General features: G+C 48.4%; 1 long non-coding RNA gene across 1 annotated transcript; it reads right to left on the reverse strand.

Moving 5' to 3' along the window:
- Nucleotides 1-716: 716 nt before the first annotated feature.
- Nucleotides 717-26,437, reverse strand: LOC135364803 (uncharacterized). Its single transcript, XR_010412588.1, has 4 exons — nt 26,319-26,437; nt 20,842-21,026; nt 12,896-13,778; nt 717-10,609 (listed from the first exon to the last, which is right to left on the reverse strand). It is a non-coding gene; the product is annotated as an uncharacterized LOC135364803 (long non-coding RNA).
- Nucleotides 26,438-27,887: the final 1,450 nt, after the last annotated feature.

A 27,887-nucleotide genomic window follows, 5' to 3' on the forward strand; every position in this document is an offset into this window, starting at 1 on the left:
ATTTTTCCTGAATATTTTATTTTTTAAAATTTTATTTTATTATGTTATGTTAGTCACCATACATTACATTACATCATTAATTTTTGATGTGGTGTTCCCTTCTTTATCCTGGAAGAACCCCAACCCTGAAAAATATAAGAGATCCATAACAATGCCCACCTCTGGAGGATGTGGAGAAGATCCAACATGAGTGAAAGAACTGGTACATAGCTGGCACACAATAATGGTGGCTACTCTTGGATAATTCTTTGTCCTGCCTTATGTCACTTCCTCTTTCAAGAGGGGGTCATTCTAGGGGACATTCCCAAACTCTTCCACTTGAACATTACTTGAACATTACTCCAGAAGACCGTCTTTTTGAGAAGAATTTTCTCTTTCTCAGCCTAAATGCTTTTCCTCATTTCATCATTGTTTACCAGGCACACAAAGTCCAGGGCAAGATATTGTAAGAAGAATCAAAGACAAGAAGAAGGAGGAGGAGGAGGACAGGGAGGGGGAGGAGGAGGGAGAAGGAGAAGAACATTACTGTCTAAAAATCTGCAGTGTAGTAAGAGAGAAATCTACAAAAATCACTGAGATGTATGACCATGGTCCATGTCACTACGACCACCTACTATGAAAGAAATTAATGATCACTGGGAAATTTGCTAATTGATTTAGTAAATTTGAATTGTGTTGATCCTTATAGATCATATTTATTTTCAAGCACAAGAGTCTTTTTTTTTTTTCTTAACGATTTTATTTATTTTTTGACAGAGAGACAGCGAGAGAGGGATCACAAGCAGGGGGAGTGGGAGAGGGAGAAGCAGGCCTCCTGCCGAGCAAGGAGCCTGATGCAGGGCTCGATCCCAGGACCCTGGGATCATGACCCGAGCCGAAGGCAGACGCTTAACGACTGAGCCACCCAGGTGCCCCTTCAAGCACAAGAGTCTTTAAAGCGTTCATAGCATTTTTCAACTCAGCCATATCAGCACTGCCCATGTTACTTAAATATGTTCCCCTTCCTGTGTTTATGTGAACCGTGCACAACTTCAGACCCTCATGAATGTGTATGAGTGCTCAGGTGGCAGGAAATGAACAAGAAGTGAGTGCTCATTATGTCTTTCTAATCATCATAGTGTTCTGCAGGCTGGAGTTTTGTGTCAGGAATCCATCCCCTTCTTTCCCCAGCCACTGCTTAGCGTCATTTCTTCCCAGAGGAGGACTGCCAGCAATCCCGGCTTCCTTGTCAGGGCCTGGGGTGGAATAACTGGATGAAATTGCTTCCTTCTTCCTCTTTGCTGATTGTTTCATTTCAAAATGTAGTCTTTAACAATATCCCAAGTGGTCCACGAAAGATGCTGACAATGCAGCCTGTATTTGGTGTGATTATGCAGGGTTGGGGTGATCCAGTTTGGCTCAGTTGCTAGGGCCCTGGCAACATTCTAGAGCAGTTCTAGCCCCTGCTTGCCCATGGCATATCTGAGATTTCTCATCAAAGACGGCCTCACTACAACCATCCTGGGCCTCATTGAATCCCTAAAGATCCGTGACCCAGCCAGGTCACCTTCTCTGGTGACACTCTGTACAAAGAACCTCTAAAAGACACAAGGTTTGACCAACTTGTCAAGATCTTCAAGATCTCAGCACATTTTATTTTTTCACTTTTGATTAGACTTTCACCAATACTTTAGACATTAGCAGCATGGATGATGTATCTCAGTTCTACTAGTAGAAAATATATACAAATACAAAAATAGATAAATAAACACAGAGACAAAAACAAAACACTTGAAAGCCATTTTTATTACATTCTTTTTGAAAGACAGAGACAAGGCAATTTGCTTTCCCATTTTGATCCCAGCCCTGCTTCATTATCAGCTAGAAATGGCTTTTATGGATGGCAAAAATCATCTTGCATCTGCATTGTGCCATTTAGCAGTGAAGGGCTCTTTGTTGTCACATTTAGATGGGAACCTTGACCTTGCAGAAGCCCCTCATTTGGGTTTCCATTAATATATGTCTCCTGACAAAACTCAGTGATGAACCCAAACCATATCTCATTATGTCCATCTCTGAATTATTATGTAGACACATCTAAATTCATTCTAGTGTCGCTATCTAGGGTGAGAGGCCCTTTCCAACATTTTTTTAGACAAAATGCAGAACTGGAATGGTCCTCATGGTGTCTCTCAAGTGCATTATACATGTGTGCACACGCGCATGACATTCAGAGTTGATAGTTTGGCAGCTGGAATGTCTGGGATGGTGCGTCTTCCCTGTGTCTTATCTTTGTCACCAGGGAGACAGCCCTGGCTTTCATACGAGGAGATCATGAGCAGTGTCCCTGCAAAAGGTGAATAGCAGGAAGGCATTATTCTTCTCCCGGTGTGGCCCAAAGACCACCTTCATCAGAATCAACTCTGGTGCTTATTTAAAATGCAGATTGCTAGATCACAAGACAGACCCATTAAGTCAGAATTACAGATGGTGACACCTGGGAAAATGAATTTTTCACAAGCACTGCAGATTATTCTGATGTACGCTCAAGTGTGCGTGTCCTACAGTCTGCCATCAAGTGGTGAATCTATATAATCCTGGCTCCCTACTTCCCCAGCGTGGCTGGGATGCCAGCCAAGGGGGCACAAGGCAGCTGCCAGGGGAGCCAGCAGTGGATTCCAGCCCTCCCTCTCTTCTTACATGATAGGTATTGGAAGACAAGTCTATTATACCAGTTGGGTGCTTTCTCTACAGTTTATCTTTTTCAAGTTATTTTTAATAACATAAGGCGCACATGAACACATTCCCCTGTTTAATAAAAATGAAACGGATAAGCCTAAAGTCCCCTTGACCTTAATCCCAGTCCCTCCCTCAGAGGTTACACAGGCGCCTCCCCTGCGCATTTACCTACATATGTCTAAACCCATAGAAAAAAAGTACTGATGGACATTTAGGTTGTTTGCAACTTTTTGTTTTTTACAAAACTTACTATGATAAAGATGTTCCAGATGTTGGTCAAAGGATACAAACTTCCAGTTATAAGAGAGCTAATGTACAGTATGGGGACTATTAATAAGACTAAAGTAATAGTATATAATATTAAAGTACAATATATTTTAAAGTTGGCAAGAGGGTAGATCTAAAATGTTCATCCCCAAAAAAGGAATTGTAATTATGTGACATGATGAAGGGGTAAGCTAATGCTACAGTGGTAATCATTTTGCAATATGTAAGGGTATCAAATCAACTCATTTGTACACCTTAAATTTACACAATGTTCTATGTCAGTGATAGCTCCATAAAGCTGGAAAAGAATATTCCATATATTAATATTTGGATTGAAAGTAAAGCATATGATCAGTGATGATGTTTTCTAGCTGCCCAAAATATTCTTAATACAGATCTGTATTCGTTATTTATTTTGCAAAAACTCAGGATTTGAATTCAGAGAAATCAAAATCAAATCAAATCAACATGTTCCCATATTTCTCCTTGGGGAGAATTCTCCTGGGGCCATTCAGCAAAAGGAAATTTCTAAGTCACAAGATACGGCCCAATTCACATTGACCACCAGCGCTGCAGGGAACTCTCTTTTGCTTAATGAATTTTAAGAGCTCGTTATATATGACATGAATTCTCATCATGGTCAGATGAGTATGGAAAAGAAAGGCATCATTCTTCATGGGATGTTGGGAACAACCACCACATCCTCCCAATTAATAGCTAATAAAATGTCTAAGGCAAAATCTAAGCTACTGAACCCCTGGATCAGGTGGAGTCCATAAGATAGGCTGGGACCTGAATCACCATCCAGGCTCTTGTAGGAGTGAGCTGGACAGGAGCAAACTGCTTGAAAAGGTGTATATGGGGGAAATGAATGTTTCCAGCCTATGAACCAGGACACCTGGGTGCAAACTCCCACACTTATAATAACTTTCTCAGTCACCCAGGGCAAGCCCTATCCAACTCAGGATCTCCATGTCCTCATCTGTAAAGCAGGTTGGGGAGGAGACCTAGACAATCCTGAAGGTCTCCATAAATTCTCATAGTTCAGGAGTCCAAGATTGTGGCCCTGAGATAGTCAACTATCTACACACCTGGATGACATCAGCTGTCCATACACCTGCATGGCATTTGTCTCCAGTTCCACCTTAATAAAAGGTGGTCCCCCTTCTGTCCTATGTATTTGGACATCCTTGGCAGCCTCACTGTGGCTTTGCTCACTGCAGGTCTGGCCTTCCTACATATCTAGGAAATCACCTTGGGCCCTCGGATTCGCACTTCACTGAGGAAGAATCCCTGCGGGAAATAGTTTGGTCCCTGCGTACACCTCGCCACATTTCAGCTCTCGAGCCCCAAGCATTGTGAGGAAAATCAGCCTGTGTTATTGTTGGCAGACTTCAGAGTTTAGTAAGTTGTGTTTTGTTTGTTTCCTATGATTCACCAGATGCAACCAATTCAGTTCCTCACCCTCCCTCTGCAAGCATTTTCAGGACAGGTGAAGGCTCCGCTGGTTACCAATGATGCGTGTGCGTGCAAGATTTAAAAAGTTGCAATAGTCTGTCTACTGTTCCCCAGCTACTTTCCTTTTGTATCACAAAGTTCAAAAATGTAATTAAAGGAGGCAGAGGGGTTTTTCCCCTTACGTTAAACCCGCAAAATTAAACATAGCTAGAGAGCAACCTGAGATATTTCATATGCAAGTATCTTCATTAACAAAAAAAGAAAACACACAGGACATAAGGCAATAAGGTGGGGGTCTTGAGGGATTTTTTGTTTTGCTTGTTTTTAGGACTTGTCCTGTCATAAATTGAATGTTTAAGCAACTGACAATCCTGGGAAACTATTCGATAAGACTTAAGACCTTCATGTTTTCATTTCACACGCAGACACACTCAGGCCAAAAATCACGTTCTGAAAAATCCTGAAATTCTGTAGCTTACCCAGACCCGGTCCTGTTCTTTCCAGTGGAAATATCTTACCGCACGTGCAGATCCCAGGCCCCATTTCGTTCACCCCAACCGCCCCCCCCGCCATGTTCCTGCTCCCCTTGTCACAGGTGCGTGCGTGCGTGCACGTGTGTGTGTGTGAACGTCAGATCCCAGCAATTACCATCATCTGTCTGAGTAAGGCCCCTTGCCTGTAAATGTTTTATTTTTTCCCCTTGCCTCCCTTTATGATTTCATATATATATCCTTGAATATACACGTAAATCCTTGAAATAAGTGCTGTGGGCTTGATGGGAGGCTTAATTTACATAAATGTTATTGTGCCATAAATCTTGTTCTGGGGACTCATTTTGTTCCTTCAATACTAGCTTTTAAGGTCTATCCCTTTCGCCATGTGTCTTCTACTTCACCACTTGTACCTGCCACCTTGGCTGCCCGGGGAGATGGCATAGCCTGCAATAAGGGGGACACTTCAAATCGGCGTGGAAGAGGTGAACTGTGTGGACAGCCTCTCTCTGCCTCAGTACAGAAGAAGCTGCTGCGTCGGAATGCAGGCTGCGCTGGTTTTCTAAGAGGCCTCGGACATATAGCGACTTCAACGAAGAAGCTTCTTTTCCTTCCAGGGGCTCTGCCACCCAACACGGGGTTCCCATCTCTGGGCACAGTTCTCCTGGCTCCTCGGCCAGAAGGAAAGCGTCAGAAGTCCCAGGAAACACACGCCCAGCCCTTTCCCTGGCAAGACCCAGAAGTAAGATACCTCTTGTGCTCACAGCCCACACGGCCATCGCTTGCTGCAAGGGAGGCTGGGGATGTCACAGATACCCAGCTAACGTTCCGTTCCTTGTCAAAGGAGCGGCTCCTGTGACGGCTAACCGTCTGTCACGCGGCACTGCTCCGAAGCTGGTGGGCAGGCTGTGCTTCGTGGCCCAGATCGTGCTTTCTGCTCTGAGCCGCCCAGGGTCCCCCCTCTGGGGCTGTCTCATGGGAATGCACAGGGCTGCCAGGTCCGTATTTGCGTGCAAGAGACACTCTTGTCTTTGTTGTTTCTCTAGCCTGGCTCTACTTTCCATCTGATTTCCTCACTTCCCTAATTTCTGCGTGATGGGAAACGATTTGTTATTTATAATCCATCTGCATTCTAAGAAGAGGGGCTCCCACAAAGAATCCTCTGTTTGCTAAGTGGGGAGGGAAGGGGGAGAGAGATTGAGATTGCCCAGCCTAGGGAATAGGATGGAGGTACGGGAGATGGACAATGTAGTCACTGGGGGGAAAAAACCCCACAAATATCTTGAGGGAAGTTGGACACAGCTTTATTGTTGTAAGAAGTAACGTCTCACAAACCCTCAGGAAACCCTAAACCTTTCACCGGGGAATTTGGCATTTGATAGAGGAGGAAGTAAGGACTGGATCCAGAAAGTGCTGAGTCTGGCACGCAGCTGGGCACGAGGTGAAAGGAGCAGCTGTCCGTGGGGTCCCGGTCGTTTCAGGCTGAAATTCCACATGTCAGAACCAGCCTCGATCCTTCTGGTTTGGGGAAGAGGGTGTCTCAACTGCTGAGAATGTGTTGTTGCTGGGTCACTGGCTCCACCTAACGGTGCTCAGCCACTGCCCCAGGTCCTTCCCAAAGGAGCCCAGGGAGATAGGCACGCAGCCCGGAACTCAAGGGCAAAAGGATTTTGTCCAGGTGAGGAGACTGAGGCCAGGGTGAGTGGCAGGTCAAGGTTACCCAGCTGTTCAGTAGTGCTGAAAGTCCCGCCTCTGGGTCTCTGGAAGTCCCATCCTGTGCTTTCTCCTCGGGGTGCAGGGTGCTTTTTTTGATGCCAACAACCCCCTGGAAGAGTCACAGCTTCCGTCTGGTTTCCCCCATCTTTAGGACATGTCTCTTCTATTCATTCAAAATAGAAATCCAGGCTGGTTGTGCTCCCACAGTAGGAAAAGTAGAGAAAAGAGCTGGATGCAGAGGTCAGCTTGGTTCCTTCCCGGCTCAACGCCTTTGGTGAGGCTGTGCCCACCCCCGGGGGTAAGAACATCCTCAGTCATGTTTATCTTGGAAAATCCTGCTTATTTGATAAAACCAAGAGAAAACTGGACTGCTTCTCCCCATTTTGAGTCCACTCTGACCTCTGTCCCCTTCGCAGCCCCTCCAACGCCGGCTGCCCACCCTTGTCCCGGACATCAGCTCTCTCCTGCCTGGACTTCCTCCTTCTCGAGGTTTTATTTGTTTGGCTGAGGGTCCCCGTGAGACCAGCCAGGGACAGTGATTTATCCTTCTCCTGTTCCCCACGGTATTCTGTAAGTTCTGGTTAAATTAAACCCAGATGAAGCCGACTTGACAACTTCCAGATTTAGCTGAAGCCGCGGGGAGCAGGAGGGCACCAGAAGACATACTGTTGGTTCCAGTCAGTTGGGAGGCGTCAAGGGAAAAAAAAAAAAAAAAAAAAGCTTTCTCTGGAGATAGAGGGAGACAGTATTGTATCTGCTTTGTAAATTCAACCTTTGCCTTTTTCCTTCCATTCCTTGAAGGCAAAGCAGTGATTTTACAAGAGAAAGGACTGATGTGTACAATGTCCGTTCACCTTCCTCCTTTTCACTGAAATGGCCCTGGAGCCGAAGCAGACACCACTGGGGAAGAGTTCAACTTGGAGCAGAGAGCAGGTGGGCTTTGGTGTCTCTAAGATGTGAGGAGTGGGGCACAGTCCCCGCGAGGAGCAGTAAGAGGACTTGTGCTGACGGGTGTCTCCGCCCTCCTCAGCCCAGCCCCCTCCCTGCCATCCCAGGAGTCCTGAGACGAGCAGCTTTCACGCAGCACATCCTCTGGATTAATTCCAAGAGTGGAGCTCCTATCTCCTGCAGCATTAGCCTTTGCCTGCCCTGCTTCATTATTCCAGCGAGGTCTGGTGTCCAGAGCAGCCATCCCTAAGCTTGGTGGTTCAAGGTTACAAACTCCTAACATCCAAGTCTGGGCAGAGTTCTGGGCCAGAACCCAGAGACAGGAACAGGGGAAATGGGAAAATAGTCTCACTGCACATCCCCCGCCCCCCAAAAAAACAACTGCTCTGAAAGAGTCTCATGGGAGACACAAGCAGGTCGGGGAGAAGGATGGCTAAAGACAGGCATTACACTTGGGAATAAGCTTGTTGTGGTTGGAACACACGCATGAGGGAGGAGGCATTGGGGTAAGTGAGTGGATGCCCAGAGGTGGTCATCCGGAAGGCTTCACAGAGGAAGGAGTAGAGAGCTTTCCTAACCACTTTCTGGTGAGGGGGGTGGCTGTGGTGGGAGCATGTGGTGAGGACATGGGCTGTGGCTGGCTGTGATGCTGGGTGAGTCACCCGACCTCTGAGCCTGTTTCCTCTTCTGTAAATCAGTTTCGTACAGCCCTGACCTCCTAGCGCTCCTGTGAGTCTAGACGAGACACTGCATAATGGGCTCCGGGCAGGCCCTTGCACGTGGTTCGTGCTCAGTAAATGTGAGCCGTCATATCAGTCCTTTACAGCTGTTCTCGGGGCTCCCAACGTTCCTTGTTTTGTTTCTATCCCACAGGAGCTTGAGGAGTAGGTAAGATTGTTGTGCTTATTTCCAAGACTTGGAAGCTGAGGCTCAGAGAGATTGAATGATTTCCTGAAGACCCTGGACCCTGGGTCCATCAGCCTCCTCACCCCACCGCTCCATGTGAGGGCAGAACATCAGAGCGATGGGTGCTGCTAAGATCACCAAGGAGCTTCTGACCTTGCAAAGCAGTTCATGCAGCACACACAGAGTCACTCATTTAATTCCTTCATAAAATAGAGAGGGCAACCATTCTCACGCTCCACAGCTTGGGGTTAAGAGTGGGGATTATGAGCCAGATTGTTGGGTTCATCTCCAGACTCCACCACACATTAGGTATATGGCTGTGGGCCATTACTTAAACTCTAAGTGGGCTCAGTTTTCCTATCTCTAGAATGGACACAGTAACTTGTGTCCCTATCTCATAAGATCAAATGACTGGCACCTGGCACAGAGTTAGTGTTCAGTGAACCGTAGCTGTGATGATCCCCATTTTACAGACGGGAACCTGAATCCTAGAGGAGCAGAGGCTTAAACCTCGGTTTGTAGGATTCTTCCTGTTCTCCCTTAAGGGCCTGGCCCATCTGCTCCAGACTAGATTCGCCAGCTGGAGCATGTCAGTGCCTGCGTCAGCCGCCCGCCCAAATGAGCAACCACCTCTAGCTAACTGAATCCGTGCATAATGCCTCCTACTATCATGGGATTCTTTCGAAAGTATTAAATAGATTTATTTTTATTTCCAGCAGCTTCGTCGCTTTTTAGCCCAAATCAAGAATTTAAGTCTCAAGTGTAAAGAGCCATGTAATTACGACAGAGATTAAATCAGCATTGAAAGGCTAATTTTGACGTGTGCCTTGAGCAAGGAAAGTCAGAATGAAATAAGCAGGTTGAAGGCACACTCGGATTCTAGACTAGGAAGAGAAATGCCTTCAAGTTCAGGTGAAAACACTGGAAACGTGATGTGCTTTTTTTTTTTTCCATGCCTAATAAAAATCTAATTAAGTCCCAGAGTTTGCCACTCCAACTCCAACAAAAGCATGATGTGATTTAATAAACAGGAAAATGCTCAAGGGCGGTAGGATCACGCACAAACAGATTCAAGCCATCAAGACGTGGTGTTGCCAGGATTTATATAAAACTGATAGTAAGCACAGTCTACAAATTTGAGAACTATTGCCAAACTGTGTATGAGTACCCGATGCTTCCAAAACAATTTTAAAACATCAGTAGTATAAACTCTCATTTACAAATGATGTCTGATCTCAAATCTTTTCTTCCCACTCAAAGATAAGGGCTTGGAAAACAAAGATGGAGTACCTGTTATTTTTCAAGGGTCACAGGGCTAGAGTAAAGAATCTCTTCCCCAGGACAGAGGCAAGTCATGTGGACAAGGTGTGAGGGGGTTACCAGGCTATACGCCTAGCCCGAGCTCACTATGATGGGCAGTCATTAAGAAAATGAACACATATTTAGATAGCATTAATAATAATAATTACAATGATGATTAATAGGAGCATAGGGTCTGAGTATAAGGAAATGCCTGTCCCCATATTTCACTTATTTACTTAAGGCTCAGCCTGCCCTGAAGCCAGTCTGGAAGAAAGACGTGGGCAAACTGGTGTGTATATGACAAGAAGAAGTGCAAACTGATAAGAAACCTACAAGCCACATCCAGGAGGAAAGAGGAAGGCTCTGGAACTGTTTAGGTTAAAGAAACAAAAGAAGAGCAGTTAACAAGACCTAGGTGTACAGCAGGAGACACTGAGGGCTCCAGAAAATTTATATGTGAGATTGTCTTCAATAGGAAGTGTCCTACAAATATATTCTTCATTAATGGATTTTTACTCATAAGAATATAGCAAGCAGACTCGTTTAAATGCAAAAATATTATTTGTGCACATATTTTTCTTGAATATATTTTTAAATGAGTTAACTATATTCAATGACTATATCATCTTAAGGCTATAGTCTTATGAACATGTTCTTATAAATATATTCATGTCGCCTCCGCTTCCCGTCGTTTCCTCTGGGACTCCCACCTCTGTGGTCCTCATCATTAGTCTCTGTTCTCCAGCCTGACGTCAGCAACAGGGAGTGAGGGCAAAGACAAACTGAACTTCTTTAAAACACTTCTATGAAGCCAAAGGGAAAATCAGTAAGTTAAAACGACCTAGTTTTATTTGATTTATTTTTTTTTTTTTAGTCAATGTGGTGAACTGACCATGGGTATTTAGCAAATTGATCTTTTGTGAATTAACCCTGTGGCAGGTTATCTGGAAGAGGTAGAAAGGTGTGCTTTTTAGCTGGCCCCAAGTCCAGTATGACCTCATTGTGTTAGTTGCTATCAAAATCATTAAAATAAATTGGTACATTGGCTAATAAGAAAGCGATACATATTTAGATAACATTATTAATGTTAATGACCCTTCTTGACCATGGGTGATTGAGTCAGAGATAGTCAGCTGACCCTGACCCAAGCAAGGCCATCAGAAGTCTTCCCTAAGACTTCTCAAATTGAAAGTGGGAAGGGAACAAGCCCTCCCTAAGATAGATCCTTGTTTCACCCACCAGGTAAAATAAGCCCCCACCTGCAGGGAAAGAATAGAGCTGACCGGCACAGAGTGGCAAAGGACATGGAACAAGAGAGCATATTAACAGTGTCCAAGCACCCGGATCCCACTCTTCCTGAAGCCCGGGAGGAGAAGGTGGCTAGTTCCAGTCTCACTGGATGGGTCAGGCCACGCCTAGAATGAATCTTAGAAGATGAGAGAGATTGAAAGAGGAAAAAAAAAACAAACCCAAAGACCTCGGAGGTCAGAGTGGCCCAGCCCCGAGATGCCAGTGGTGCACGTGGCTGGGCAGTCTGGACAAGGAGAATTAGGTGCACAGAAAAGTCCAGCTGGGGAGACAGGCCACATCTGGAAGAGCCCTCTAGGCCAGGCTAAGTAGCTGGAGCTTTACTCTCTAGGAACCGGGACCCCCTGATGGGGGCCTTCAATAGGGGAATGAAGCTCACTGGGGGTAGGGAGGATGAAGGGGACTGAATGGGGAAAGGCAGGAGATGGAGTGCCCATTGGGAGTTCCAGGGGAGCCGTGAGGGGAGCCCACTGATGCAGGGAGAGTGTCGGAACCACCCTTCAGCCCTTCCCACCACTGGGTGTGCCAAACTTCTGTGTGGGGCTGGGGTTGGGGAGAGGGGCCTCAAAGGGAAGGAAGCGGGCCAGGCAGCAGCCTTCTGACTGTTTCACACGCTACCCAGAGCACCTCGCGCGGGCACACCTGCCCGTCCTGGGTTCCTCAAATGCCGGCCTGGCGCATCTCCCCTCTAGGTCTGCCCGACCCGTGCGTTTCTCCCGCACTTGCCAATTTAGCTCTTATATCTACTGGCAGAATTTGGTTCCCCGTTCTAAACCAGAGATCCCCTCTGACCCATACGTTCTACCCAACTTCTTATCTCTCTACAAAAAAAGGAGCTCAGATATCATAATTTCTTCCATCTGCCCTTTTTGCTTCATTTTCCCCCTCCTCTTGTTCTACACTAAAACATACTGCCAATAAAATAATAATGCTATCCCCGTTGACATGATTTCCCTTATGAGGCTATATAATCAATTCCTAAACCCGTTCTTGGGCAGAGGATCACCCTCTTACCCAGCCCAACTGCTATACCAAGGAGCTGGGATTTTTTACCACTGCAGATGAAGGGCTTTGCTTCTTTGTCCCTTTGTCCTGTGCACCTCATAACCCCTGCCAGTTGTTGGAATGGTTTTTTTAAGTGCCGTGCTGCCCATAGTCAAGGTAAGTTTCTTCCACGATGAGAAAAGGCACCTTCATTTTTTGCCACTGCATTGCAGGGCCTTCTGAGATGTCAACAGTGATGTCCTTTTAAAAGCACTGTTCCTCGGGGCAGGAAAAGATGCAACCCGCTGCGGTAGCAGTCTGTCTTGTGGGCTCCTCCAAACAGAGCTCTTCTCTGTCCTTCCACTGGGGTATCCCCAGTATCCCCCAGGTGGGAGTGCAGGGGGCGGGGACAGGGGCGGGGTGGGGGGCAATAAAGCCTGGGGCAAACAGGCCTCCGCAAGGTGCAGACAGGCCCATTGTGCCCTCTCCTCCGGAAGGGATCAGCGATCTGTCTCCAGGGCCCACTGCTTTAGCTTCTGGTCAAGAAGCAAGACGGGCATCCGTTTCCCTGGCCAGGACGTGGGACACAGCCATACTTTCCTTTCGGCCATGCTCAGAGCTGGGCAGTACCCAGCCCCCCATCCACTTCTGGCCCAGCTCTCCCATAACAGTTCCAGACTCTTGGTGGGGATCCTTGCGCCCTGATGGCATCAGGCAGCACTGTCGGCCTTGGGGTCAGCCACCAGCGCCGTCCACCCAGTGAGCTCACAGCGAGGGCACGGTACTCGACAACCTACCTCCTTTTACGCATGTCTTTCCACCTTTCCCATAAGTACCGCCCACGAATCTCCTAGGTCAACAGAACTTGTGTTTAAATAACTCTTTCCCTCGAGGTCTACAAATTTCCATTTCCTTGGCTCGTTTTGACTCTTGGCTTTCTGGAACTGACTTCAAGGTGGGTAGGTGTAGGCATCGCCTGTCCTAGAGCATCATCCCTTGCAGACCAACCATCTGAAAAGAGAAACCCAAACCTCTCCCCAGAGAACCACCCAGGAGCCCTAAGGTACAGAGCGTCCAATGTAATTAAAAAAAAAACATTTTCATGCACTTAAAAGATACAACTGAAAGAAAGAATAACAAAATATCAGCTCCTACAGTTTTGTTCAAAATCCTCCTCTAATTTTCTCCACTGAAGCTCCATATTTGAATGTTTTTGAACAAACAAACAAACAAAAAATAGTCTCTTTCTCCGTTACTCTCATACTGGGCTTCTATCATGTTCACATTCCTGTGACCAGATGTGCAGGCTTTTTTTCCCCTTCCAAGCAATTCTGCAAGTCTGATCAATAGTCATATCGATCATGTTGAGAAAATAGATTCTGGCTGAGGGGAGGGAAGGATGGGTGGCAGATTCCAGGGGCTCTGGCTTGTGGGCTGGGAAGAGAAGCATGCTTGGGGGAAGATGATTGTTTCACTTTGGGGCATGCTGTGTTTGAGATGTTGTTGTCCAACCAACCAGGTGGAGATGCCATGTGGACGTATGAGTAGCTTTGATGGGTGCTTTCCTGTGCAGATGGGAGGTAAAGCCATGGGCACGGACCATCTGCCAAGCATGCTATCACGGGGGCTTCTGATGCCTGCGAGGAACTGGAGCATCTGAGCCATGGGGATCAGCCAATTCTGGGGGGAAAAAAGGAATCGAAGAAGTTTTGCCATCCAGCAAAGCATCAGGGTGGTCAGCACATTTTGACCACAGAACAAGCTCTGTATCTAGCAGTGCTACTCTTTCAGTGAGAAAATGCAAACAGAAAAGCTGAGGCCCAGCGCCCGGGGAGCCACGTCCCCTGCAGGTCAGAGCGGCTTCACACAGGTCCTTTTTTCTCGCCACACTAAGGACTCTCTGGAGACATAACTGCCTTGACACGGCCAACATGAAAACTCCATGAAAAGCCTCAGATGGAAAGGAAGAGGAAGGTCACAAGACAGCCAGTTGGAGGTTGGTGGGGTCTGCGCCTTCTGCCCCCCACCCCCACCCCACAGGGAGAAGGGCAGTGCCGTGAATAGGGCCACGGGTCAGAGGGCCCTGAGGGCCAGATCTCAGTGCTGCCTTGCAGATCAGCTGCACTGAATCAGGGAGCAGAAAAGAGTTGGGGACAGCAATTCTGTGACCAATGCAGCCCCTCCTCCCTCTGGATCTCCCCAGGCTTTCGCAGGGAGTGGTGGGGATGATTCTTCTGCCAGTCCATTCCCATACTCATTTCTGAGCATGCAGCGGACGTTCAGAAAAGGATGGGGCCTGTGCAAGGGCTGCTGGGACCTTCCCCAACCCCTCAGCCCTCAGCTTTCTGGTGCCCCCCACAAGCTAGGGGACCCCAAGATATTGTGGAAAGATTCCCTGAGCTAACAAGGTCTGAAAGCTGATGCCATATCTCCTTGTGACTTGCTGTGTGATTATGGAAAATTACAACTCTTCTCTGTGACTACTTTCTTCATAAGATGCGTAAGAGGCAGTTAGCACAGTAGAGGCTCGTGGCAAACGCTCCATGAATATCAGCTATTTTTATGACAATGAGAATGAAAATGTTGATGGGCATTTGGACTAATGACCCTCCCGAACTTGTAGTGGGACAAGCAAAACATCTGTTTGTAATAAGCTGATACAATAATAATCACAGACACTGTTTACTAAGCACCTGTGTGCCAGGTACTGGAGCCACGTCATTTCCTTTACTTCTCAGACACACCTTGCAAGGCAGATGATCTCAGCCCCTGTTTGGAAGATGACAAAACTGAAGCCCAGAAAGGTGAAATAACTTGCCCAAGGTCCCCAGCTAACAAACCGCAGAGCTTGAATTGGAAACCAGGTCTTTCCATTATCCCACTGAAGCCTCTGTAAAAAATGGAGAAGCCCTATCAAAACAGCACGCTGCTTACAAGAAATAAACATATAGATCCATAGAATAGAATAGAATAGAATAGAATAACTAGAATAGAGAGCCCAGAAATAAATCCAAGCATCAACAGCCAGTTGATCTTCAACAAAGTTGCCAAAAGCATACAATGGGGAAAAGGCAGTCACTTCAATAAATGGTGTTGGGAAAACTGGCTATCCATATGCAAAAGAATGAAAACGGATCCTTATCTCACACCATATACAAAAATCAATTCAAAATCGATTTAAGACTTTTTTTTAAAGATTTTATTTATTTATTTATTTATTTGAAAGAGAGAGAGCACAAGCAGGGGGAGGGGTAGAGACACAAGGAGACTCCCCACTGACCTGAGCCCAAGGCAGATGCTTAAAACTGAGCCACCCAGGCACCCCTAAAGACTTAAACATAAGATTTGAAATTATAAAACTACTAGAAGAAAACAAGGGGATAGCTTCTTGATATTGGTGTGGGCATGCATTTTTTGGATACGACACCAAAAGAACAGGCAACAAAAGCAAAAATAGATAAACAAGATTGTAGCAACAACGTAAAAAGCTACTACATAGCAAACAAAAAAGCAAAAAGGCAATCTATGGAATGGGAGAAGATATTTGCAAAGCATATATCTGATAATGGGTTAATATCCAAAATACTCATATAATTCCATATAAAAAAAACCCAATTAAAAATGGGCAAATGGCCTGAATAGACATATCTCAAAAGAAGACATACAAATGGCCAATAGGTACATGAAAAGATGCTCTACATCATTCATCATCAGGGGAATGCAAATCAAAACCACAATGAGATATTACCTCATACATATTAGAATGGGAATTAGCAAAAAGACAAGATAACAAGTGTTGTCAAGCATGTGGAGAAAAGGGAACGTTGTACACTGTCAATGAGAATTTAATTTGTATAGCCATTATGAAAAACAATATACAGTTCCCCCCAAAATTAAAAATAGAACTACTTTATGATCCAGTATCCCACTTCTGGATATATATCCAAAGGAACTGGATCTCAAAGAGGTATCTGCACTCCCATGTTCATTGTAGCATTATTTACAATAGCCAAGATATGGAAACAACCTAAATCTGTCCATCAACAGATGGATAGAGAAAATGAAATTAATCTCAAGTGTTTTCACTACAAACAAAGAAAAGGTAACTATGTGAGGTGATGGGTATGTAAATTAGCTTGACTGAGGTGATTATTTCACAATGGATACATTTATCAAAGCATCAATTCATATCCCTTAAATATATTCAATTATTTGTCAATTATACTCAATAAAGCTGGGGAAAAGAAAGAGAGAGAAGCCCTATGCCTAAAGTGGTCACCTAATTTATAGTGAGTGCAAATATTTCATTGGGTGACCAACTGTTTTGGTTTATCCAGAACTGGGGAGTTTCTTGGGACATGAAACTTTCAGTAATAAAACTGGGATAGCCCTGGGCAGACCAGAACATTTGGTCACTTTACTTTTGAGAGTGAAAAGGAACCCGATTATTCATTCAATTTGTGCTACTTTCTTTCTTTTTTTTTTTAAGATTTTATTTATTTCACAGAGAGAGAGAGTGAGAGCAGGAACACAAGCAGGGGGAGTGGGAGGAGAAGCAGGCTTCCCAATGAGCAGGGAGCCCGATGTGGGGCTCGATCCCAGGACCCTGGGACCATGACCTGAGCTGAAGGCAGATGCTTAACCACTGAGGCACCCAGGCGCCCTGTGCTACTTTCTTATTCTCCTTATGATTTCTTCTTTGACCAATGGATTGTTTAAAAGTGTGTTGCTTAATTAACAAAATATTTGGAGAGTTTCTATTTTTGTATTTCAAATATAATTCCATTTTGGTTACAGAACATTATTTATGGGGCACCTGGGTGGCTCAGTCATTAGGCATCTGCCTTCGGCTCAGGTCATGGTCCCAGGGTCCTGGGATCGAGCCCCGCGTCAGGCTCCCTGCTCAGCCGGAGCCTGCTTCTCCCTCTCTCACTCGCCCTGCTTGTGTTCCCTTTCAAGCTGTCTCTCTCTGTGTGTCAAATAAATAAATAAAATCTTTTAAAAAAAGCATTATTTATATAATTTTAACTTTTTGAAATTTATTGAGACTTGTTTTGTGGTCCAGCATATGATCTATCTTGGAGAATCTTCCATTTGCAGGGGAAAAGAGTATGTGTTTTCCTATTGTTGGGCAGAGGTTCTATAAATGTCAACCAGTTTAAATATGTTGATAGTTTTGTTCAGATCTTCTGTATGCTTCGTCTACTTGCTCCATCAGTTACGGGGGGGGGGGGTAATAAAATTTCCTGCTATGATAGATTTGTCTATTTCTCCCTAAAGGGAGTTCTGTCACTTTTGCTTCTTGTGTTTTGAAGCTCTGTTACTGGGTGCGTTTACTTTTAGGCTTGTTACATCTTCTAATGAATTGGCCTTTTTCATTATTATGAAAGGTCCCTCTTTATCCTTTGCAATATTTATCTTGAAGTTGAGATTAAATAATTCACAAGCTCCCTCTCACTAAAAAAGAAAAAGTTAAGAAAGTATGCATGTCCCTGCAGCAGCCCTGACTCATTTAAAGTCAGAGATATTCTGTGGGGTTCTTTTCACTTCCTTTCTTGGAACATGACATATCTCAACACTTAGAACATCCATTTATACAAAAAGAAATGTTTTGATTGGTTTAAACCTTCCCAGATGTGATTCCAACTTGGCTGCAAGAGAAGCAGCTATTTCTGTCAGCTGGGCTGATAATGCTTTTGTCTTGGGAAAAAGCAGCAATTTATCAGCTCTCCCAGACCCAGTTCGCTGGGGTTGAGGGACAGATGCTAATGTTGCCCTTTGGAAACCTCAGAAACACCGGCGACCTTCTCGGGTAGCGGGCTCCTTCCTCATGGCTTGTCTGTCATTTCATCTGCACAGGGATACACTGGGATAGGGCAGGGCCTCAGGGTCCTATGTCATCAAATCAACAATTTATTGAAGCTATGAAGCCAGAACTTACCGAGGGGCCATGATGTTGGGATGCTGGCGGCGAGTGTTATAAAAAAAAAAAAAAAAGCGTGAAAGGCCTATGTGTGGTTCCTAGTTTAGAAGACAGGAGAACGGCATTCCCCAAGCCTGGAAGAGGGGTGTTGGTTGGTACCATCTTATTTTGGTATTGTATCCCCCATGTTCAGCACAGTCATAGGCACTTAGGAGATGCTTAATTCGTATTTTTGGATGGTTCAATAAATAAATGAGTAAAACTAAAGTCAGAATGTGCTCTCAGAAAGTAAAGGAATAAATCAGGGGTCAAAAACCTTGTTCCTTCAGGATCCCTATCAGTTGGGGCTCAGTTGCATACGATAACCACTCTAGCACCTGGGTGGCTCAGTCGTTAAGCGTCTGCCTTCAGCTCAGGTCATGGTCCCAGGGTCCTGGGATCGAGCCCTGCATCGGGCTCCCTGCTCCGCGGGAAGCCTGCTTCTCCCTCTCCCACTCCCCCTGCTTGTGTTCCCTCTCTCGCTGTGTCTGTCAAATAAATAAAATCTTAAAAAAAAAAAAAAAACAATAACCACTCTAGCTAGTTTAAGCAAAAGTGGCTTTAATTCCAGGAATCAAGTGCTTACAGAGTCATTTGGAAGGGACGGATGAATAAATAACCTCCAGGCTAAGAAGAGATTCCAAAAAAACTTCACAGAACTATTTCACCAGGGAAAAGGAATTGCTACTCCTGCCGTAACCAGGAAACTGTGGCCCCAGGAAATGACTGCTGGCTCCGGGTCTGCACCACCGGTGGTTGGAGGTCAGGAAGCTGCCCCTAGAATCGCCCGCTCCCGAGCTGCCCTGTGCCTAATGGAAACACTGCAGCAGAACTGGTGCGACTCTCCCCCTTAACTGAGGTCTGAATTCAAATACCAAGCAGATGCACCTGGTTAAGTGAATCTGAATCCCTTCTGGAGCCACACCTGCAGGGAGCTTGGAAAACCCTGATCTTAGCCTCCCAGCCTCTGCTGTGGAGGAAGTATCCCAGGAGATTGAAACAGACGCCAAGTGAGCCAAACTCCATCTCCACCACAGGCGCCAGGAAGGTAACCTCAGTATGGCAGGTGTAAGAAATGGGGGGCTGAGGGTTCACATTCTAAATGTTTCAAGAACATCGTGCTGGCCAGGTGAGACAAGTCTCAGCCACGTCTGCTTCTCTCTGTGAGCTGAGAGTCCTGGCATAAACGAAGAATGGCAGAGCCTGGGTAGGGAGGTGGGGAGATGAGAAGCCTGGAAGGGAAGCAGAAAGAACAAAGCGGGGAGAAAGCAGCAAGGTGGGGGTGGCCAGTAATCCTTAGAGAAGATGAAGCTGGTCAGCAGCCCCTGGGTTTGACCAGCGGAGGCCCCAGCGAGATTGGAGGCGGGAGCAGCCGGGTCGGGGCGGGGGGTGGGGGGGGGGGTAAAGGAGGGAAGAACACCGTGGTGTCAGGGAGACAGGTGCACGCACAGGCTCACAGAATTGGGGGAAATTACACCTGAATGTCCAGGGAGAGGAGCAGCCGAAAACGGTCTATTCAGACGGTAACTACCGAAGTTAAAATGAAGTATGTGTGTTATCTGTGTGCGGAAGGGTCTACAGCAGCCCCGCTGAGGTCGCCTCAAGGGCATGGAGGAGAGAAATGGAATGAGGAAGATAGTTGAAAAAACTTTAGCTCCACTGCTAATGTTTACTATTTTTAAAAACGCAGGTAAAGGGGCGCCTGGGTGGCGCAGTTGGTTAAGCGTCTGACTCTTGATCTCAGCTCAGGTCATGATCTCAGGGTCATGAGGTTGAGCCCCACATCGGGCACTGCGCTGAGTGGGGAGTCTTCTTCTCTCCCTATCCCTCTGCTCCTCCCCACCCCTGTTCTCTCTCTCCCTCCATCCCTCTCTCTCTAAAAATAAATATTTTTTTTAAAAAGCAGGTAAGAAAATAGGATAATATGTTAACAACTATTAAGTGGTGACAATATGGGTGTTGGTTATATTCTTTTTGTGCTTACTTTTCTGTGGAATTTAATGTCTCACAAAATAGATTAGTGTTTTTAAGAAACGGAGGTGAGTGATTCAGAAGGGGTTCTGCACGTTTAATGGAACTCCATGAACATCTGTTGCTCGCTGACACACTTGGATCCAATGATTGCAATCCAGAGGGGCCCTGCATATCCTGCCTCTCCTGAGGTTTAGGCAAGCGGATGGGGCTTCAGGCAGCTCAGCTCTGCATGTGGAGATGCAATTTTAAATCATCACAGCTTCTGCTCCTGGCCTTGAGTCTCCCCCCATCATGGTGCCGGGGCACGGGGCCAGGCTCAACATCCTGGGGGCAGAGCCAGAGGGAGGGACAGACACCTCAGTATCCATGGTCCCCTCCCTGAGCTTTCTTTCCCCTCACCTTGAGGAGTCAGAAGAGAGTGAGAAAAGGATCTGAGGAGAACAGGCACACCAGGCAGGGAAGTGGAGAGTCCTCGGAGCAGATGGAGCCCCAGCTCACCACCTCACGTTGGGTGCTTGTCTCAGTTTATAAACTCCATGTCAATAAATTCTGTTCCTCTGAGCAGAGACTGGGAGAGAGCCCTGTTGACTGAGCGTCCACGTTTACCAAGCTCTGAGGCAGGAACGTAATTATACTGGGAGACCCACTCTCCCATCTCCCAACAAACCTGTGGTGACTTGGGGCTCTTTAGTTACAAGCAAGAGAAACTAACCCCAGAGAATTTAAGCAAAAAGGAATCTACTGGAAGGAGATTGGTTAGCTCATGGAAGTGACAAGAAGGCTAGAGAAAGAGGATCAGAAGAGTACCTGGAACCTGGGCACATCCAGGGGTCTTAGGAGAAGCAGGACTCATTCTGGAGTCTTGTCAGGGCTCAGCTGCCAGAGGTCATTCTGAGGGTGTCCCTAGCTTGGTCACACAATCACTCCGGCCAGGGGAGGGCAGGACACCTGGATCTATGTCCCTCTGATACTGCACATGGTGGAGACGGTAACTGCCCAAAAGAAAATCAAGGAGCTGTTACCAAAGGACGGAAAGGAGACATTGAACAGCAGATAAACAACCAGTGTCCCTAGGACGTGCACCCATTTTACAGATGAGAAAACTGAGGCTCAGAGGAGTTAAATCATTTTCCCAAAGCCACACACTTAGGGCAGAACTGGGATTCCAGCTCTATTCTTTGTGTTCCAAGGTCTATGTGCTTCCCACACACTACTCCCAGGTCTCCAAAGAACACACACTGGCCAAGGGAACAGACGTCGCCCCAGATGCAAGGCCCTGCCTGAGTTTTCCCTCTGGACACTGGTCGTCTGAAAGCTATGGCTTCTCAAAATTTCCGTGCATTCTCACCCCAGTTGGAAATTAAGGCCGTGACCAAGCTCAGGACTTATTGCCATGGTGTGGGACACGGCCAGAATAATTGTCTTCTTATAGCAGACTCAGAGACATAATTCCTCAAACCGTCTGTCTAGAGTACGTGCCTGGGAAGGACAAATTAAGATGCCCTTGGTGAGACTAATCAAATAATAATTGGCAGACACACTCTGAGATTGCTGGTTCATGGAGAAGTAGCCTCGGAAACTGTTAAGGACTCGAAGCCCGAGACAGCCCAGCCGGGCCTGTGCACCTGCTGTTGCAGCCTCCCCTCTCTGCATGAGGGGGCAATGCCATCACAGTGGGGAGATGGGGGGGCGGGGAGGGAACTGGGTTCCAAATGGGAAGCTTTCCGAATGAATGAAAGGAGTTCGTTTCTCTCTTGAGGAACCCGGTTGATCATACTCGGGATAAGACCTTTTAGATTCAATCTCCCAGGAAGCTTGTCACCATGATAGTGACCGATATTTGGGCCGTACTTTTCTCCTCGAGAGGCTAGGGACAGACAGGGCGGGGACTAAACGTGTAGAAACATCTGACCTCCTAGAGCTGCTTTCTGAACAAGGAGCAGGCAGCTTGCTGCTGGCCTGATTGTATTCCAGACAGAGAGGTGACCTCAGGAGGGCACTGAGGGGTCATCCCCTGCTGCCTGGCTCTGAGTTAAGGGTGCTCACGTGTGTGCGTGTGTGCATGCACACGTGTGTGTGTATCCTACATGCACAGAACAGCCCCGAACAGGAAAGATTCCCTCAACCCAACATACATCAGGGGTTCTCAGCCTCAGCACTACTGACATTTGGGGCCAGTTAGTTCTTGGTTTGGGGGCTGTCCCATGCATCGGAGGACTTTCAACACCACACCTCAGGCCTCTGCTCTCTGGACGCGGGGAGCGCCCTCAGCCCCCTCTTTTCCGCTCCTCTGTCCTTTCCAAGCCTGACTGCCCCTCCCCCGCCCACTTCAGCTGCAGCTCTGACAGCTGGGGTCTGGAACTGCTGGGCGGCAGGCCAACTGGGGCTGTTCGGATTTGGTTTGCTAGTGTTTTAAAGGCTCTAATCAGCTACCTTCCAGCAGACAAGTCAAATTTCCATCTCATCCTGGTAATTCAAAAAGTCCAGGAAACAGCTCATTTCCCTGGCTGGACCAGGGTGGGGGCCTACAGACCCCAACTGCCCTTTCACCCACGCAACCTCCCTTCCCCAGCTCACCCCACCCCCACCGGGAGCACCAGCCCAGCCTTCAGGCACTCGTGTTTGTGCTGCTCCTGAAGGGGTGGGGGGGACGGACTCCGCCAACACCCTTCCCAACCAGAGGTGAGCCTGACAGGTGGGGGTCCCCCAGGGTTCCCAGCTCTCCTTTCTCGTAAGATGACCTCTCATTTTGGGGTGCCTGACTATTTACAAGGCTCTCTCCTAGCTTCACGGTCATCGTCATCTTCATGACCGTTCTGGAAGGTGGGAGGCAGAGGTACAATCTCCCCCAGAGTACAGGAGGGGAAACTGAGGATCTCAAGGAAGTCGCGTCACTCCACCCAAGTGACGCAACATGTAAGCCGAGGAGCTGCTTGGAGTCCAGGGTCCTGCTCCAGAGTTTGCTCCTTGTTATGCACTGGACGTTTGTCCCCGCCCCCCAGAAGTCACCTTATGTTGAAGCCTTAGCCCTCGGTTTGGCTGTGTTTGGAGACCGCGTCTCTAAAGAAGTAACTAAGGTTAAATGAGGCCATGGATGGTGCTGCTCTGATAGGATTGGCGTCCTTATAAGAAGAAGCAAAGGCCGTGAGAAGACAAAGCAGAAGACAGCCCTTCACAAGCCAGGAAGAGAGGCTTCAGAGGAACCACCCTGGCTGGCACCTTGATCTTGGACTTCGGGCCTCCAGAGCTGTGGGGAAACAAATGTTTAAGCCACCCAGCCCACGGTATTCTGTTATGGCAGCCTGAGCAGCCTAAGACAATAGTCTACACACCATTTTATAAGCTGCTTTTTTAGTGTAATAGGGTATAGTAGACATCTTTTAGGGTCCTTCCCTGTAAGGGCTGCCCCCTCATTTTTAATGCTTCTATTCGGCGTATACTAAATATTTCTGAAATGGAGGCTTCTTGTGTGTCAAATCAATGCCTCCTCTCTCGGGGCAGGGACTCCCCGAGAGCCGTATCCTGAGCCTGCTGAGGTGAGAGCAGGAATGGCTCCAGCCCGGAGGACCCAGGAGGAAACCCCCGGCAGAGCCCGCATCCCGGCCGGCACCTGCCACACGGGCCCATCCCCTCCCCCGCAGCCCCGGGACCAGAACCCCTCTCCAGGGCCTCCTTCCTGCGGGCAGGAGCTTCCTCCTCCGGTGGCTCAGGAGCAAGTGGTGCTGCTGTGAGCCCTCGTCTCCCCTCCCTCAACACCGGATCATTCTGGAGGCTCTGCGGCAGGAACTTGCCAGGCAGAGGTTTGGTGCGTTCTCCGCATGATTAGGGATAATGGCGCTGAGTCACACAGGAGGTCTGACTGTTTTTCAGCTCAATTTTTCAAATTAGGGTTGGGACAGTGTGCCCCCCACCATCACCCAGGCCGGCTGCTTGAAGTGCCAGCCCCCCACCCCCACCCCGCCCACCGCCGGCCACCACAGCTGCCTTTTTCCAGCACAGGCCTCTCAGAAATAGAAAAATCCCACTTCCGATGCGAGGGCATGAGAGGCCCAGCTCCCGTCACCAGGGCTGTGGACAGAAATCGGCAGGATGCTGAGGCAGGACGACTGAACCCCGCCCCCCCAACACCAGCCACGTGCTTTTAAAGCCTGGGTGCCTGCCCCTGGCTTGGGCTGGGGACGAAGACCCTGAAGCCTCCAGAGTGGGGGCCCCAACACAGCAGGGCATGCCAGCCTAGGAAACCTTGCTGCGGGCCCCCGATCCCTCCCCCACCAAAGCTGCCTCTAGGTGCCCCCTCCGTCCCCATTCCCAAAGACGGCACCATGACAAAGAACCACTCACTGAACAGCTACACGTGCCAGGCAGCGTCCTGAGCCTTTTACCCAGACCATCTCACGTAATGCTCCATCTGTGTGTGTGTGACAGATCCTAACGCTGTCCCCCTACAGATCAGGAGAGGAGATACAGCTTGAGGACATGGCCTGGTTAGGCAGTGCTGGGCTTTGCACGCTACACCTGCTCTCAAGCATGAGGCAGTAAGAGCCTGGATGGGTGGGTAAGGTGCGGAAGGCCCCAAGTTAGGGACCTGGACGGGTGGGTAAGGTGCGGACGGCCCCAAGTTAGGGGCCTGGACGGGTGGGTAAGGTGCGGACGGCCCCAAGTTAGGGGCCTGGACGGGTGGGTAAGGTGCGGACGGCCCCAAGTTAGGGGCCTGGACGGGTGGGTAAGGTGCGGACGGCCCCAAGTTAGGGGCCTGGACGGGTGGGTAAGGTGCGGAAGGCCCCAAGTTAGGGGCCTGGACGGGTGGGTAAGGTGCGGACGGCCCCAAGTTAGGGGCCTGGACGGGTGGGTAAGGTGCGGACGGCCCCAAGTTAGGGGCCTGGACGGGTGGGTAAGGTGCGGAAGGCCCCAAGTTAGGGGCCTGGACGGGTGGGTAAGGTGCGGACGGCCCCAAGTTAGGGGCCTGGACGGGTGGGTAAGGTGCGGAAGGCCCCAAGTTAGGCGCGTGGGCATCTCACTGGGGTGGGAATGAGCAGCCCCTCCATTGGATGCCGCTCCGATGTCACCCACATCAGATGCTTTCATCGGATCAGCAGTCTCGGGAGGGAGGAGTCCCCATCCTCGTCAGCTCTCAGAGGGCACAGGGCATGCGGCAGCCTTGCCTGGTGCGGCTCTTTACACACCCGTTTGAGGCCTTGTGCCCAGATGGACCACACGCCAGAGAAGTTCCAGCCTCCTTTAGCTGCGCTGACACCATGCCTGGCCCTGCCCCCTCCCCAGCGGGAGGCCGGGTCCCAATCTTCAGGAAACTTCCAACCCTGTGGGTCAGAGCTCGGCCATTGGGGTACAGGTCCAGCCCCATGCCCCAGCAGTGGCTCCATCCCCAAAACCCCAACAGAAGATTCCCAGTCATTTCCATTCCAGTTTTAGCCTTTGACACCTGCTCTGTCCAGCCTGTCCCTCACTCTGCTGTCCACCGGAGACCAGGGGAGGGGGAGGCAAGGCAAGATGTGAAGGATAGCTGGAAACACTAGTCCAGCCCCAACCCTCCACCCCAAACAAGGTTCAGACCTGCCTCCCTCCAATCCAGACTGACCTCTGGGGCTCAGTCGCCTCATCTCTGCAATGGACATGAAAGTTACTGACCAGCCAGAGGCAGCGGCCCGGAGCCCATGAATTCCTAAAGGTGTGGCCTGCTCCCCAACACCCGTTTGGGTGGTTCAGAGCTGCAGGAGGGTCTTCTCCTTTAGGGAACAAGGCAGCAAAGGAAGGGCAGACACAGGCCTCTCTGTTCTCTGGCCTCTAAATGCCTCAGGGGGTCCTAAGAAACGGCCTTTGACCCTTCCTTGGTACTGCCATGGAGGAGACAGGGCAAGGGGACCCTCAGAGGGAGACGGTCATGCTGCGAGGGGAGTGGGAGAGCGAGGGTGCTGGGTCCAAACTCCTCCCAGCTCCCACCCGCAGTCTATGCAGTCTGTCTGTGGCCCAGTGACCCCGTCGCCAGGAACTGCTTAGCCATGGGCTGGACTCTGCTGGGGAGTTGGCAATATAGGGTCTGCAGCATCTCTCTGGTCTAATGGCCTGGCTGTGCTACCTTAGGCAAGTCGCTTAACTTCTCTGAGCCTGTTTCTCAGCTGTCAACTACAGCATTTGAATAAAAAGATCTAGTTTTCAAACACATTTAGCAGCAGATTCCCCAAATGTAAAAGAAGTGAAGGCAGAGCCTGATAACTTTGGGGGTGGGAGTTGCTCTGGGACAGTCAGGGGCTCACCCAAAGACCTACCTGTGTGGTTTCTCTGCCCAGAGCTGGCCAAAAGACTTCTTTGTGGACACCATAAGCAGCCCATTCACCGAGAATCATCTTGCCAAATACCAAGTCATGCAGATGAATTGAAAATACCTTACATGGAAATTAGCATAAATGTTAAAATTCTCTAATGAAGTGCTGGTGATTGGCTTTCTGCTGATGAAATCTCCTAAGCAAAAATGAACTTCCCTTTAATAAGCTACCAAATATCGCCGCACTCACTGAATCAAACAGGAAAGCTGATGATGCAGACGCATTGGTCGTTGGCAAACTGAAGGGTGACTTTTCTTTGAATGCAGATTCTGGGGCCCGACTTCACACTCACTGAGTCAGGACCTGGATTTGAAACAGGATCTCCAGGATATTCCAGCCTCTTTCAAGGGTGAGACGTGCTCATTTACAGCAATGGCTGGCTTCCAGCCGTAGCTACACATTAGAATTGTGGAGTCACTCTCTCGCAAAGATACTGCACCCCCCATGTTCATCCCAGCAGCCACGGACATGAGAACAACCTAAGTATCCACCAGTGGATCCACAGATAAAGAAAATGTGGTAGATATAGGTATCTATAAAAAAAGGAGGGAATCCTGCCGTTTGCTAGGACATGGATGGACCTTGAGGGCATTATGCTACGTAAAATAAGTCGGACAGAGACATACAAATACTGTCTGATACTTAGATGTGGGATCCAGAAAAGCCGAGCTCATAGAAACTGAGGGTGTAGACTGGGGGGTGCCGGGACCTGGGAGGTGGGGGCACGAAGGAGATGGTGGTTGAAGGCTCCAAGCTTCCAGCCAGAAGATGAGTAGGTTCTGGGGATCTAGCTCATGGTGACGGTGTTTAACAATACTGGAGTGTGAACTTGTGAGTTGCTGTGAGAGTAGATCTTAAATGTTCTCACCACTCCAACAAAAACTAGTAACTGGGGTGATGGATGCGTTAACTAATCTTGTAGTGGTCGTCACTTTACAGTATATACGTGCATCCGATCACCGCACGACACACCTTAACTGACACAGTGTTATATGTCACTTGTCTCAGCAAAGCTGGGACAGGAAAAGAATCATCTGAGGCAGTTTCCAAAACAATCAGCACCCAGGCGCCGGCCCCAGAGAGTCTGAGTTCACGGCCTGGGGCGAGGCCCGGCTCCTGGTTTCTGAGCTCTGCAGACAATGCTGATGAGCAACCAAGGCCCCCCAGTGACTGCACCAGAGCCTCCCCAGGCTGTCCGGGGCCCACATTTCTCCATGTCCTCCTCCCTTCTGTTCCCCTGAGGGCCTGGGACCTCCACACTATGGCAGGGGTTCTCATCAGGGCCCCTGATTGCGGCCATTTGAGACCGACAGTCAGTCACACTGAGCCGTCAGCCAGGAAGATGCACCCCTTTGCAAACGACCGAGTGGTAGCCTCGCTATTCACACTGCTTTCCATGGGGCTACTTACTGGGCAGATAACAGCCTGAAAAGCAAGCCCTGCTGCAGACAGCAGGTTCGTAGCACCCAGCCCGGAGCTGGGCCAGCAGCAGGGGGACAGAAGCGGGGCCAG

The sequence above is a fragment of the Mirounga angustirostris genome, unplaced genomic scaffold (genome assembly GCF_029215605.1).
Source record: "Mirounga angustirostris isolate CCGP_5_RB_7025 unplaced genomic scaffold, mMirAng1.0.hap1 SCAF_6, whole genome shotgun sequence".
Taxonomy (NCBI): domain Eukaryota; kingdom Metazoa; phylum Chordata; class Mammalia; order Carnivora; family Phocidae; genus Mirounga; species Mirounga angustirostris.